Source organism: Erpetoichthys calabaricus, chromosome 3 (genome assembly GCF_900747795.2).
Source record: "Erpetoichthys calabaricus chromosome 3, fErpCal1.3, whole genome shotgun sequence".
Lineage (NCBI taxonomy): Eukaryota > Metazoa > Chordata > Cladistia > Polypteriformes > Polypteridae > Erpetoichthys > Erpetoichthys calabaricus.
The window spans coordinates 3684826-3700412 of record NC_041396.2 but is presented as its reverse complement, the minus strand read 5'-3'; the positions used below and the strand labels follow the sequence as shown (position 1 = coordinate 3700412).

Here is a 15587-nt window from a genome sequence, read left to right as displayed (position 1 = left end):
GGTGTTGATGAAAGTCTGGATTCTTCGGGTGGTGTTTTTGGTTGTCCTCCAGGTTTCGGCCCCGTACAACAGTACTGACTTCACATTTGTGTTGAACAGATGGAATTTGGTGGTCAAGATAAGTTCTCTGGAAGCCCAGATGTTCTTGAGCTGGATAAAGGCGGCTCTTGCTTTGCCGATCCTTGCCTTGACGTCTGTATCTGTTCCACCCTGCTGGTCGATGATGCTGCCCAGGTAGGTGAAGGACTGTATCTCCTCCAGTGAACTTCCATTTAAGGTGACTGGGTTGTTGCTGCTGGAGTTGATCTTAATAATCTTTGTCTTCTCCGTGTGTATGTTGAGTCCAACCTGTGATGATGTGGCTGCCAACACATTTGTCTTTTCTTGTATCTGCTGCTGACTGTGGGAAAGAAGTGCAAGATCGTCAGCAAACTCTAAGTCTTCCAATTGGCTCCACAAGGTCCACTGGATTCCATTCCTGCGTTCACTAGTGGATGTCTTCATGATCCAGTCGATAACGATGAGGAAGAGGAACGGGGATAACAAGCATCCCTGTCGGACTCCCGTCTTCACTTGGAAGCTGTTGGTGAGCTGCCCTCCTTGGATCACTCTGCAGGTTATTCCCTTGTATGAGCTCTTGATCAGATTGACCACCTTGACTGGGATGCCGTAGTGCCAGAGGAGCTTCCACAGGGTCCCTCGATCCACACTGTCAAATGCCTTTTCATAGTCGAGAAAGTTGATGTACAACGGTGAATTCCACTCCAAGGACTTACTTTTACTTTTTTTAGTGGTTTATTAAAACCTTCCTCTTGTGTTAGGGTCTGCACCGACCCGTTTTAAATTTTAAATGCATAAAAGAATCACATAAATTTGTTTATTGTATCAAGGCTTTTTGACTTTGTCAGGAACCTCTATTTCAACAAAATAAAGCAAAAAAAAATATTTTTACTAAATTATAAAATGCTCTGGTTGAAATTATGACCTTTGTGTTGTTAGGGTCGGTTTTGACCCAGTTATGATAATACGATGATAAAGCAATAATTAGAGCCAAAACTGAAATCCTAAGTGCACTGTCAGCTGACACACTGACCACCAGCTCCTCTCCTAATCATGTAAGCTTTCTCATTTTGCGTGGCTTTCCAGTATACCTGCACAAAAACAAAACAAACAAAGACGGGCAGTCCAGACATGTGAGGTGAATTCACTCATTTGAGTGGCCATTTGACTTGCAGAGTGCACATTTACAATTTGCAGCATGCAAAAATGAGAAGATTTACAGTGAGCCAAGTTCTGGATCATATTTTTGGTGAAAATGAAGGAGAGGACACAGAGCAGCATAGCGATTCAGATGAGCAGGTTTCTGAGGAGGAAGACAATGTGGAGTATCATCCAGAAGACACAGACACATCTGATGAGTCGGATGAGGAGGTCACTGGTGCTGAAGCTGCTCCTGCTGAAAGATTCAAGTCCAAAAATGGTAAGATCTTTTGGAGCTCAGTACCTCATGATGTACATGGCAGGGCAGCTGCTGCAAATGTCATCAAAATGACCCCTGGAATCACAAGGTTTGCTCTGACCAGAGTCAATGACATCAAAACATGTTTTCAGCTATTTATGCCATTGTCACTAAAAAGAATCATCATTACTATGACGAACCTTGAAGGAAAAAAAGTCCATGGCGACATGTGGAAAGACATTGATGAGGAATACCTGGATGCTTTCATTGGTGTTCTTCTTCTTGCTGGAGTGTACAGATCCTGCAATGAGGCCACTGATAGTCTATGGGACGCATCAACAGGCAGAAATATTTTCCGGGCAGCAATGTCACTTCAGACATTTCAGATGATATCAAGAGTCCTCAGATTTGACAACAGAGAGACCAGAGTGAGATCTGACAAGCTTGGTCCCATCAGAGATGTCTGGGAGAGATGGGTGCAGCTCCTTCCGCTGATGTTCAACCCAGGGCCAGAGGTGACAGTGGATGAACGTCTTGTCCCTTTTCGAGGAAAATGCCCCTTCCGGCAATACATACCCAGTAAGCCAGGGAAATACGGCATAAAAATCTGGGCAGCCTGTGACGCAAGGACCAGCTATGCCTGGAATCTACAGATTTACACAGGCAAAGCTGCGAGTGGCATCCCTGAGAAAAACCAAGGAAAATGTGTGGTCCTCGATATGACCACTGGACTGCAGAGTCACAATATCACTTGTGACAATTTTTTTACCAGCTATGACCTCGGACAAGAACTTCTCAAGAGGAAACTTACCATGGTGGGAACAGTGAAGAAAAATAAACCTGAGTTGCCTGCTGAAATCTTGCAGGTGAAGGGCAGGGCTCCACTTTCCTCAAAGTTTGCTTTTACAGACACCACCACTGTTGTCTCATATTGTCCAAAAAGAAACCGGAATGTGATACTCATGTCTACTCTTCACAAAGATGCAGCTGTATCATCAGGAAGTGACAAAAAGCCGACAATTATCCACGACTATAACAAAACAAAGGAGGAGTGGACAACCTGGACAAGCTGACAGCCACATACACATGCCAGCGAATGACCAGAAGATGGCCAATTGTTGTGTTTTACAACATCCTTGATGTGTCTGCATATAATGCATTTGTGTTGTGGAACCACATCCACCAAGGGTGGAACTCAACCAAAAAAAACAAGTGGACTGTTTCTTGAGGAGTTGGGAAATTCCCTTGTCAAGCCACACATTAGGCGAAGGGAACGGGTGCCCCGAGACCCAGACGCTGCAGCCTTTGTCAGACAGCTGCAGAGCTCACCCAGCACTCCATCCTCACCATCAGCAACACAGAGAGAATCTGCATCAGCATCCTCCTCAGCCAGCCCTGCCTCAACAGCAACCGAAACAGCCCCAACCCCAGTCAGGCCGCCTGATTCGAAAAGAAAGAGGTGTCAGGTCTGCCCAAGCAGTAAGGACAGAAAGACAAATGTATTGTGTTTCAACTGCAAGAAATATCTCTGCAAAGAACACTCAAAAAGTGCCACTTTTTGCCACACATGCCTCTAAACACATACATACACAAGCATGTTCTTGCACACAGAGGTTTTTACTCTAATTTAGCTTTGTATTAGTTTTGGAACTTGTAATTGATTTCTATTTGTTTGATTTTCTTGATTGTTTTTTGTTTATTTGACCATGCAAATATATATTTTGTGTGATGACCTGTTCTGCTTTTCATTTTTTTCAGTTTATATTAAAGTTCTATTGCTGAAAAAAATATTTTTTTGCCTTTTCTTGATGTAAATATCTATGGGTCGAAATTGACCCGTAACACCATAGATGTCACTTTAGTTATTAATATTAAAATGAAAAAATAAATTTATTTAAGAGATGTGTTCTATACCCCTCAGTATTAGTCAGGTAACACAAGAACCTTTTATTTATTAATATGATTCTCTTGAGGTTCATTTTACCATTTTTTTAAATTGAAATCAAGGGGTATACTGACAAAAAAGGCCCAGAGGCCCACACCAAAAGTATTAAAACCAACATTTTCATGGATAAGGAAGCCTAACAAGGTAACCAAGGGATGAGAAACAAATTGAATGATAGCTGATTGTTTTTAGTGTATTTTATAGCTGATTTAATACATGGGTCAAAACCGACCCATTAACGTAAGAGATGATAACAGAAAGCTAACACAAGAGGAAGGTTAAATTACGGATTTTTTCAAATATTAATTTTTTTCCCTGTGCTTAAAACTCATTAAAAAAAAAGTGTTTTTAGCCAGCGGTTGGTAGTGCTATAGTGTGAACTATTGCAGTGTTAGTTTTCTCTGTTGTTCAAGGTTTTCTCAGTGTTATTCAATGTTTTTACATTTAGTTTACTATTACGCTTTGCATTCTATGGTTTATAAATCTATACATATAAATAAAAGGCAAAGCCCTCACTGACTCACTGATTGACTGACTGACTGACTCATCACTAATTCTCGAACTTCCCGTGTAGGTGGAAGGCTGAAATTTGGCAGGCTCATTCCTTACAGCTTACTTACAAAAGTTAGGCAGGTTTCATTTCGAAATTCTACACATCATAACTGGAACATGTTTTTTGTCCATATACTCTAATGGAGGAGGCGGAGTCACGTATTGCGTCATCACGCCTCCTACGTAATCACGTGAACTAAAAACAAGGAAGAGATTTACAGCACGAGTCAAACGCGGGAACGAAAGGTAAATGACGTTAATTTTTGAGTGTCTTTTAATACTGTGTAAGCATACATATTAACATATGTGCAATTAAACATGTGCATTTACGGGGTGATTTCTCAGGCTTAAAGCTCGCCTTTTATCAAACGCGGGAACAAAGGTAAATGACGTTGTTCACTGTCTTTTAATACTGTGTAAGCATACATATTAACACATGTGCAATTAAACGTGTGCATTTACAGGGTGATTTCTCAGGCTTAAAAGCTCGCCTTTTACTAAAAAGGTAAATGCAAAACTATTTTCAATCATTCTATGATCTGCTTCTCACAACTGAAGGCACCGTGGCTGATGTTACGTCACTTGCTGGCCAACCATAAGCGTTACCTGGTAGGTAACCAGCCACTCACTTCACTCCCTTACGGGAATCGAACCTCTGAGGTTTTCTTTTGTTCTTAATTAAAATTTAAAAGCAATACTTCACCGCTGCTAAGCCCCTCTAGCGCTGACATCCGAGGTTCGATTACCGTAAGCAAGTGCAGTGAGTGTGTACGCCTGATGAGCCAAGAATAAGGGGGAAAGACGTGTCGCGTACTCTTTGCATTATTTGACAGTAAACTATTTTCAACCATTCTATGATCTGCTTCTCACAACTGAAGGCACCATGGCTGATGTTACCTCACTTGCTAGCCAACAATAAGCGTTACCTGGTAGGTAACCAGCCACTCACTTCACTCCCTTACGGGAATTGAACCTCGGACGTCAGCGCTACAGGCAAAGCCCCTAAAATTGCGCCACGGCGTGTGGTTCATTTATTTGACAACATGTAGATCAGGGTAATTACATTCACGGTATTCGTAGTCTGATTCACAATCTGATTGTATGGGTGGTTACCTACCAGGTAACGCTTATAGTTGGCCACCAAGTCAGGTCGAAGTGATCACTCGAGTGAAGGCAGCTTCACAAAAAAACAGATCCTTAACAAACTGTTATTAGTATATTTTCCCTCAATTTAAAAAGGTTTTGTTTTCTTCTTACTAAAAATTTAAAAGTGGTACTTCGCCGGTGCGAAGCGTGTGGATTTGACCGACTGACGCATACAGACATATTCATGAGTGCAGGTACTTCGGAAAGAAAGCAAAGTGTAAACCTAAACTTTAAATTAAGTTCATAGACCTACAAAAGGTTGCCATTCATTTGAGGCAAGATTGCTTTTCTTCTGTACAACTATACGTTGCATTCTCAAGAGTGTGCTTGCACGGCTTCGGATATAGATATATATATATATATATATATATATATATGTATGTATGTCTATATATAAATATGTAAGCTTATAAGTACTGCCTTACTTCTCTTTAAAAAAGGAAGATGTAATGATACTTGATTTAAACGATTCCATGTCTTGCTGGGTTTGCTTAGCTTATTGTCAATATCTTTACACCTTTTTTTAAAACTTATTGACTGAAACGGGCTTTCACGAAAAAAGTTAGGGCTTTGCTACAGGATACACCCTCCACAAGTTAAGCAAGTAAAAATAAAATATATATTTCTGTTTTATTTAAACCTTTTAAGTTCGTATGCATAGCCCCATTTGGCTGTTTAATTTTTTTTTCTTTGTTCAGTAATATTTAATCTCCTTAAAGAAAAAGAACATATCCATTTTACTTTTTTTGTATCTCTTTAGTAATATTTTAGTGTAAAAGGATAACCAGTATTTAAACCTTTTATGTTATTTTATAAATTTATTTTACACAATGTTGAAAAATTAATAAGAAAGCTACATATTTTGGCAGCTGCTGCTTTAATTTTCAATGAAGTGAAAAAAGCTCTCCAAGATAAAACGTCAATGAAGAAGAAACAGTTTGCACTATCTAAAAAAGGAGAAACCCTCATTTATAAAAGTTTGCTGCAGATGACTTAACTGAAAATAAATGAATAGTTCCTATGTGTATAATACATATTTATCTATTTTACTTGTGCCTTTATTCCACCAACTTGCAACATCTGAGGTACAATTTGTTACATTACTTTTGTTTTTTGCAGCACAGGCAGGTGAAGTGACTTCCTCAGGGTCACACAGTGGTGTCAGTACCAGGATTTGAACTGACAAGCTCCGGGTTTACTGAAATATTACTGAAGAAAGAAAAAAAACGAAAACGGCAAACAGGGCTATGCTTACAGATGTCCATCCATCCATTATCCAACCCGCTATATCCTAAATACAGGAGCCAATAAGTAGATATGTATATATACAGTATATATATATATATATATATATATATATATATATATATATATATATATATATGACAGCAACACTCATAACAATAACACAATTACATATATATATATATGTAGATATGTATATATATATATGTGTCAATCTATTTATGTATGTATGTCTAGATATATATATATATATATATATGTAGATATGTATATATATGTGTATATATATGTAGATGTGTATATATGTAGATATGTAAATATTTATGTATATATATGTGTCTGTGTGTGTATATATATATATATATATATATCTGTGTGTGTGTATGTATATATGTGTGTTTATGTATGTGTGTATATATATGTGGATGTGTATATGTATATATATATGTAGATATGTGTATATGTAGATATGTATATATATGTATATGTATATGTATATATATGTTTATGTGTGTGTGTGTGTGTGTATATTTTATATATAAAAGACAGCAACACTCATAACAATGACAACACAATTACATTGACAATCACGTTACGTTATTTTTAAAATGTTTCCTTTTTTTTTTCATAACCTTTTTAACACACTACTTCTCCGCTGCAAAGCGCGGGTATTTTGCTAGTAAATATATATATAAATATATATTTATTTATATATATAAATAAAAATATATATATTTACATACAGTTCGTATGGTCTGGAACGGATTAATTGTATTTACATACAATCCTATGGGGGAAATTGCTTCGGTTCATGACCAAATCGGTTTACAACCAGAGTTTTGGAATGAATTATGGTCGTGAACCGAGGTTCCACTGTATATATATATATATATATATATATATATATATATATATATATATATATATATATATATATATATATATATATATATGTGTGTGTGTGTGTGTGTGTGTGTGTGTGTGTGTGTGTGTATGTGTGTGTGTGTGTAATTAATTATGATTTCTGAAAAAAATATCAGAGTTTCAATGGAATGGGCATTTTCATTGCAGCAATTTAGGGAAAGTCATTGAAGGAGAGGACTGTGACGTGCACACTGAGGAAATAATAAAAAATGTAACAACACAACACAAATTGGTGGCGGCCTTGAGGCTTCTATACTTACCGCCTTTAATTAGGCACACCTAAATCAACGCTGGTGCAACCAATTTATTTTAGAAGTCACAAAATTAGTTCAATGGAGATCACCTGCCTAGCGTTACAATTGATTTTTTTGCAGGGGATAACTTGCAGATGGTTAGTGTGGTGGCCTAACCTACAAAATAAAGACCGAAGAACCCTCAAGGCAACTCCGTGAAAAAGTGATTGAAAAGCACAAGTCAGTGGATGGAGGCAAGAAAATATTCAAGTCATTGAATATTTAGTTTAAATATCATAAATAAATGGAAAGAATGTGGCACAGCAGGTTATTTGCTAAAACAGACTGTCCACAAAAACTGAAGAACACAAGTAAGAGGGGCCACCAAGAGACCTTTAAGAACTCTGAAGGAGTTATAAGCTACAGTGACGAGAACACACAGACAACCATTGTGCCTGTGAGCTCCATCAATTATAGCTTAATGGGAGAGTCACAAAGAGAAAAATGCAGAAGTGATCTTGGCCAGAGTTTGTCAGAAGGTACATGGAATAAAGGTCCTATGGGCTGAGGATAGCAAAATTTAAGCATTTTGGCTATCAGACTAAATAGCATGATGTATTGCACATTATAACAAACACACTATAACCACCGTGAAGCATAGTGGTGGCTGCATCAGACTTTGGGGGTGATTTTCTGCAGCAGATCCTAGAAGGTTAAAATGAATGCAGTGAAATATGGGGAAATCCTTGAGAACAACCTGAGGCAGTCTACAAGAATCCTGTTACTTGGTGGAACAATAAGCACAAGCATAAAACCAAACCTTCACAGGAATGGCTTCATAATAACAATATTTATTTTGTGAAATGGTCAAGCCAGAGTTGAGATCTCAGTCCAACTGAGGATTTGTGACTGAACTTGACAAAGTCTGTTCATGATCTCCATAATACCTGACAAAGCTTGAGCAGTTTGGCAAAGAAAGATATATAAAAATGTCAAAGCTGATATAGAGAGACCTGTGCACAGACTGTATTGATTAATATAAATAATTCTGATATTATTATTCTGATTTTGATAGTAAATTTCCATTGATCAATGTCAAAAAAACATGGGGTGTAACAATAATGTGAACATTTTTAATGAGGTGAAGACTTTGCTTTTAAGGCACTGTACATTAGGAAGACTTATCCTGGAACCACTTGAAGGAGCTCTGGGAAGATGTCATCAGGGCTTTCCAGTCACTATCCTGACCCTGGATGTTATTAAGGGACTCAGCTTGAAGGTGCCCCCTAGCTGGGACTAGAAAGCCCCTTCTGGCTGGTTGTGCAGTGCACTTGGATATAGTAAAGAAGGGCAGGGGCTTGACTGGTGGGAGTATGTTTCAGATGTATTGGTGGCAGTGCTATAATTGAGATATGATTGAGATGGATATATGTATATCCATCCATCCATTATCCAACCCGCTATATCCTAACTACAGGGTGATGGATAGGCTATGCCCAAAAAGACAACAGAGGTTTGATTAATTTGCCTTATGTATTCTACTCTCTGTACTTATCACTTTCCCTTATTATTTCCTATACGAGTAAAACCTCTTTTGGAACTTTGGTCTCCTGGGTCTAACTTTGACTTTGGGGACTAACTCACTTCTATATTTGCCATCATTAATGCAATCCCATTTCGCCCATTTTCATGCCCCTTCTTGTTCAATCTGCCAAACCAGGAGTCAGATTGACCTCTCAAATAGATAAAGTCTAAAAACACAGATGTACAAGGGGGAACTCACAGATACAGCATGCCAGTTTTATCTTGGGAAGATCTTGAGCAGAACATTTGCCTTTCTAAAATGAATAGCTGATTATTTTAACATTATTTCCCAATCCTTATTCCTAAATTACAATTTTATTCATTGATTACCACCTGCAGTTTGAACAAACGTCATGACAGCACTGTCTTCTAGGTCTCTTTAGGCTCATTTCTCAGTGAAGTTTCTTTCTTCAGTTAATCCCAGTCATTTTCCTTGTCTCCTTTGAGGCCTTGGGGATATGCCTTAAATTCCTACTACTGAACTGGACTTGCCAAACAGCTTCTTGTCCTTTTCAATCCACTGCTCTGTCCTTAGGTTCTGTTTAACTTTTCCTGCTTTCTGTTATATGAGTCAGTGCACATTGAAGTCCAAGCATGAACCTCTGTATTCTAGAACTATGACTGCATGTTGCTTCAGTTTTAGTATGTTAATTTTGAATAGATTATAATTAGATTATAATATAGATTTTTTTATTCATTTGTCTTAGCATTTCATTATGAGTGCACTCTGTTGAACTTTGTATGTACCAGCTGCTTTAACAGTGCTGTTTCCCTTGGAATCAATAAGTATTTTTCTACAACAGGTCTGTTTAGCTGGCTTCTCCTCTAGGCTCCTACCTTTCTTATACAGTGTCAAAATAATCATGTGGAGCTATTTATGGTGAGTTCTGACCTTACTTATAATTTTGTGTAGGTGAAGATGTCCTCAGGATAAAGTATACTTGAGTAGCAGGAATACCAGACCACCAAGTGTTAAAAGCACTTGTCTACAGACCTCTAGGTGTTTAACTTAGTGGTACACTTAACTGGTTTGACGCTTTGACACTGCCATTGTGAGACTTCGTTGATTCAGACACTAAAACACCATCTAGCATCTAAAGTGAGTTACAGCCAGCAGCTGTAATGGCTGTATTGTGTACTTAATGGCCTGGCTGCATTTGACCGAGGTGGCTGAACTCCTGCCTCTGGATTGGCAGACCAGGGTGGTGGTCCCCCTCTTTAAGAAGGGGGACCAGAGGGTGTGTTCCAACTACAGAGGGATCACACTCCTCAGCCTCCCTGGAAAAGCCTATTTGGGGGTTCTGGAGAGGAGGGTCCGTCGGATAGTCGAACCTCGGATTCAGGAGGAACAGTGTGGTTTTCGTCCTGGTCGCGGAACAGTGGACCAGCTCTACACCCTTAGCAGGGTCCTGGAGGGTGCATGGGAGTTCGCCCAACCAGTCTACATGTCCCTCGGGGAATCCTGTGGGCGGTGCTCCAGGAGTATGGGGTACCGGACCCCCTGATAAGGGCTGTTCAGTCCCTGTACAACCAGTGTCAGAGCTTGGTCCGCATTGCCGGCAGTAAGTCGAACCCATTTCCAGTGAGAGTTGGACTCCGCCAGGGCTGCCTTTTGTCACCGATTCTGTTCATAACTTTTATGGACAGAATTTCTAGGCGCAGCCAGGGTGTTGAGGGGGTCCGGTTTGGTGGAGTCAGGATTGGGTCACTGCTTTTTGCAGATGATGTTGTCCTGTTTGCTTCATCAGGCCGTGATCTTCAGCTCTCTCAGGATCGGTTCACAGCTGAGTGTGAAGTGGCTGGGATGGGAATCAGCACCTCCAAATCCGAGATCATGGTCCTCAGCCGGAAAAGGATGGAGTGCCCTCTCAGGGTTGGGAGCGAGATCCTGCCTCAAGTGGAGGAGTTCAAGTATCTCGGGGTCTTGTTCACGAGTGAGGGAAGAATGGAGCGTGAGATCGACAGGCGGATCGGTGCGGCGTCCATAGTGATGCGGGCTCTGCATCGGTCTGTCATGGTGAAAAAGGAGCTGAGCTGTAAGGCAAAGCTCTCAATTTACCAGTCGATCTACGCTCCTACCCTCACCTATGGTCATGAGCTATGGTTAGTGACCGAAAGAACGAGATCACGAATACAAGCGGCTGAAATGAGTTTTCTCTGCAGGGTGTCTGGGCTTTCCCTTAAAGATAGGGTGAGAAGCTCAGTCATCCGAGAAGGACTCAGAGTAGAGCTGCTGCTCCTCCGCATCGAGAGGAGTCAGATGAGGTGGCTCGGGCATCTGATCAGGATGCCTCCTGGACGCCTCCCTGGTGAGGTGTTCCAGGCACGTCTAACCGGGAGGAGGCCCCCGGGGAAGACCCAGGACACGCTGGAGGGACTATGTCTCCTGGCTGGCCTAGGAACGCCTCGGGATTCTCCCGGAAGAGCTAGAAGAAGTGGCCGGGGAGAGGGAAGTCTGGGCATCTCTGCTCAAGCTGCTGCCCCCGCGACCCGACCTCGGATAAGCGGAACAGGATGGATGGATGGATGGATGGGCTGAACTCCTGCTGATGTTGCTTCCTTTTCAGGCTGTCTAGTAGCTCCTTGTAGGGAGAATACTTTTCAGCTGAGAGATTTTAGGTAAATGGCCGAAGCCTAAAAGATTTATCAAGCTGAACGTGAGTGAAGTGTATTTTGGGAAAGCTGAAAGGCACAGGCAGAACCTCAGAAGGTTTTGTACAGCCAGTTTCTTATTAATGTTTCTGTTTTTTGAGAATCTGCCTGCTCTTCTAGGGGTTGAAAACCAGGTGCTCGGTTTGGGTGAGAAGGGGATGTGGATGGCTGACTGTTGAAAAAGCGGTTCTCTCAGTTCAGTTTTTAGCTCAGTTTTAGTTCAGCTGGTGCCTTTCTGACACTTTGAGAGCAACTACAGACATTTAAATGAGGCTTGCTCTCTAGTTGACTGCTGGACACTTGCAAAGGAGTTCTGTCTCAGGCAAGAAGTTTTTATTTTTATTTTTCAATTAAAAATATACAATCTTTAGCTAAGGAATTGGACCACCTAGGAGTTATCATCTGCCACTGAATGAAGACTGCATGAACCCACCCAGGGTGTATTATATTTTGTTTTGCTGAAATCTGCTGCAATTGGTTATTATGCAAATAACACATTTTTTAACTATAAGCTTAAACTCAATGTCTATGTTTAAATATTGATTACTAGCATTGCTGAGAGCTCCTGTTGTTACTCCATGTCTAACTTCAGTCCCATAAGGGTGCAAAAGGATGCTTTTGGGAAGTCTTATATTAGTAGTAAAATGGGTTGAAGTAAAGGAGTGAAAATTAAAGAATACAATTCAGCGAGCAGCCTACCATTACAGGTTTTTAGAGTTGAATATTTTTGAACTATACAGACAGTGAGACAGGTAAGAAGTTAAAGGTAACTGATGTATGACTGGCTTTGATGTTTATTCCTATCCCCCAATGAGAAAAGAACCTAAAATGTTAGCTGGTACCTTTCATGTTAAGTGCACATCACAGGTGATTTGATGATATGTTACTAAAGGCTAGATTATGCAATAGATTCTATTATCTTGCCTTTACTGGAAGAATCATTTCTTTTCTTGACACATACCAGCACTACTTCATGTTGTATCAGATGCCCAAAACCTGCAAAATATACTAAAAAAATAAATAAATAAAAACTAAAGTGGACTCACCTCTCCCAGGTTGTTTCTGTGATGACTTTCAGTTATTCAGGTATCGCACTCCTGACACTAGGTGCTCTGTTTCACTCTCCCTTGATTGCACCTTCAGATTCACCTCACCCTTGAAATGGCGACAAAAGTGGTCAACACTGACTTGTAAATAGAAGAAATTTAAAAAAATGCTTTATTCTTCAAGCATAAAGGACACCAAAACAAGAACTCCTTTAGCATCAATAACAGCTGAATAGAAATCTTGAGTTTATATATGTTTGCAATCATGTCAGCGAGTTGCTTTTCTCTTTCCCAGGAATAAAGACATCGTAAACATTTCTTGGAATTTCTTGTCAGATGTCAGATAAATTTCCATTTTAGTCAAAAAAAAAACAAAAAAGGATAACGGAATACACACCCATACATGTTTGTCAGTTACTTTCAAAGAACTGGCTGCACCAGGAAGCTGAGCCTAATTCAGTTTTTCAATATTGTTTTGCCATTACCCTCATATCGACCCAAGTGACTGACCATAACAGTCAGTGGCTCGGGGCAGGTCTACCAATGTGGTCATTGTTAGTTATAGACATAAATGTCCTATGATATTCCATGAAGTGATCGACAAGATTATTATGATTCTGTCCTGCCAGCAGCATAAATAAGAATTCAGTTCCTTAATGAGCCTTCTTGTCCACATTCACTACAGATAAGGTAACAACATTCTTACAGTAACAGGATATACTGTACTGTGGAGTACAAGTCACAGGAGGTTCTGCTCAAGCTTTACAACACACTGGCGAGGCCTCATCTGGAGTCCTGTGTGCAGTTTTGGTCTCCAGGCTAAAAAAAGGACATAGCAGCACAAGAAAGGTCCAGAGAAGAGCAACTAGACTGATTGTGGGGGGCTACAGGGGATGAATTATGAAGAAAGATTAAAAGTGCTGAGCCTTTACAGTTTAAGCAAAAGTAGATTAAGAGGTGACATGATTGAAGTGTTTAAAATTATGAAGGGAATTACTCCAGTGGATCGAGACTGTTATTTTAAAATGAGTTCATCAAGAACACGGGGACACAGTTGGAAACTTGTGAAGGGTAAATTTTGCACAAACATTAGGAAGTTTTTCTTTACACAAAGAACGATAGACACTTGGAATAAGCGGTCAAGTAGTGTGGTGGACAGTAAAACTTTAGGGACTTTCAGAACTTGATGTTTTTTTGGAAGAAATAAGTGGACAGGACTGGCGAGACTTGTTGGGCTGAATGGCCTATCCTCGTCTCGATTGTTCTAATGTTCTAATGTTGCCAAGAAACATAAGCCATCCATGGCTTGGGTGGCCGAGACACAGAAAGTGACATGAGAGAGTTTTAATGACTTTTAAGTTACTGTAACAATCTACAGCGCCTTCAGAAAATACTCAGATTCCATCACAGTTTTTACATTTTGCTCTGTTGCGGCCTTGTGGTAAAATCATTTAAACTCATTTTTTCCACTCATCAAACAGAAAGTGAAACAGAATTTTAGGAATTTTTGAAAATTTGTTAAAAATATGAAACTGAACTGTCACAGGTTTTCAGACCCTTTACCTTGATCTTAGTTGAAGCCCCTTTGGCAGCCATTCCAGCCTTGAGTCTTATTGAGTATGACAAGCTTCACACTCCTGGACTTGGGTATTGTCTTCCATTCTTCTCTGCAGATCTCCTCAGGCTCTGTCAGGATTAATGAAGACCATTGATGGATGGCTCTTTTCTGGTTTCCCCAGAGATGTTCAATTGGGCTCAACTCAAGGCTGAGCAACTAAAAGATGTTCACAGAGTTGTCCCTAAGGCAGTCCTGTGTTGTCTTTCCTTTGTCTTTTTTTTTAAGGCAAACCTTCAGCCTTGTCTGAGGTCCAGAGTGCTCTGAAAGTGTACTTTGCTCCATTCAGCTTTCTCTCAACCCTGTCTAGTCTTCCAGTCTCTGGTGCTGCTGTTAGTGGTATCTCGATGAGTGTTGCATCATTTCCTCCAGATGTTATGCTTTGAGCTGAGGCCAAACAGTTCAATATTGGTTTCATCAGACCAGAGAATCTTGTTTCTCATAGTCTGGGAGACCTTTATGTGCCTTTTTTGCAAACTTCAGGCTCACTTTCATGTATCTTCTGGCCTGAGGCCTAGCAATGGATTATTCAGATTGTGCAAAGCACAAGGGCCTATGAGCTTTGGGGACCCACTCAGGGCAGTATAGCATTAATAATTCATTGTTTCAGTGACATGTTTGCACCATCACCAGGCAAGTCCTAGCCAATCCATGATGATATTACAAATTCGGCAGGCCTACAGTTTACATGAATTTAGACTTCGGGAGTTTGGAGACTTGGAACCTAATCGGAGGCACAACACAGTCTAGTCCTCCTTACAGAGAACTGTATATTCCCAAATTGTGACGTCCTTCAAAACTTCTTCCGTTCACGTCCACTATGGCACGCCAAAGGTTGCTTAAATGAGATTCTCATTTATATTGTTACAGATGTTTCTCCTAAAATTCCTTAAGAGGAATAGCTTTAGACAAAAAGGAGACATGACATACAGCTCAGGTAAAAGGAGTCAAAATTGAGAATTTAGTTTAAAAATCATGTTACGTTTTATTAGATCTCTTTCTAGCCTTGTTTTAATCTGTTCCAAGACTTCAGATTTTTACTTATTATTAGACTGATGCCTTTATCCAAAGTGACTTAGAACATCAGATACAATTGGTCACATGTCTTCTATTTTTCCAGTTGCAGCACAAGCAGATATGGTGTCAATAATGGGATTGGAACCCACAACCTCAAGTCAAATTAATT

The 15587-nt window shown here is 40.0% G+C and overlaps 1 protein-coding gene across 6 annotated transcripts in view; it reads right to left on the bottom strand.

Moving 5' to 3' along the window:
* Nucleotides 1-12930, bottom strand: part of LOC114647647 (cytosolic phospholipase A2 gamma-like) — a 131815-nt gene extending 118885 nt beyond the window's left edge. For all 6 annotated transcript variants that reach the window (XR_007934568.1, XM_051925414.1, XM_051925413.1 and 3 more), the window contains exon 1: nucleotides 12787-12930. The gene's annotated coding sequence lies outside the window, so the exon portion shown is untranslated. The remainder of the gene's footprint in view (nucleotides 1-12786) is intronic.
* Nucleotides 12931-15587: the final 2657 nt, after the last annotated feature.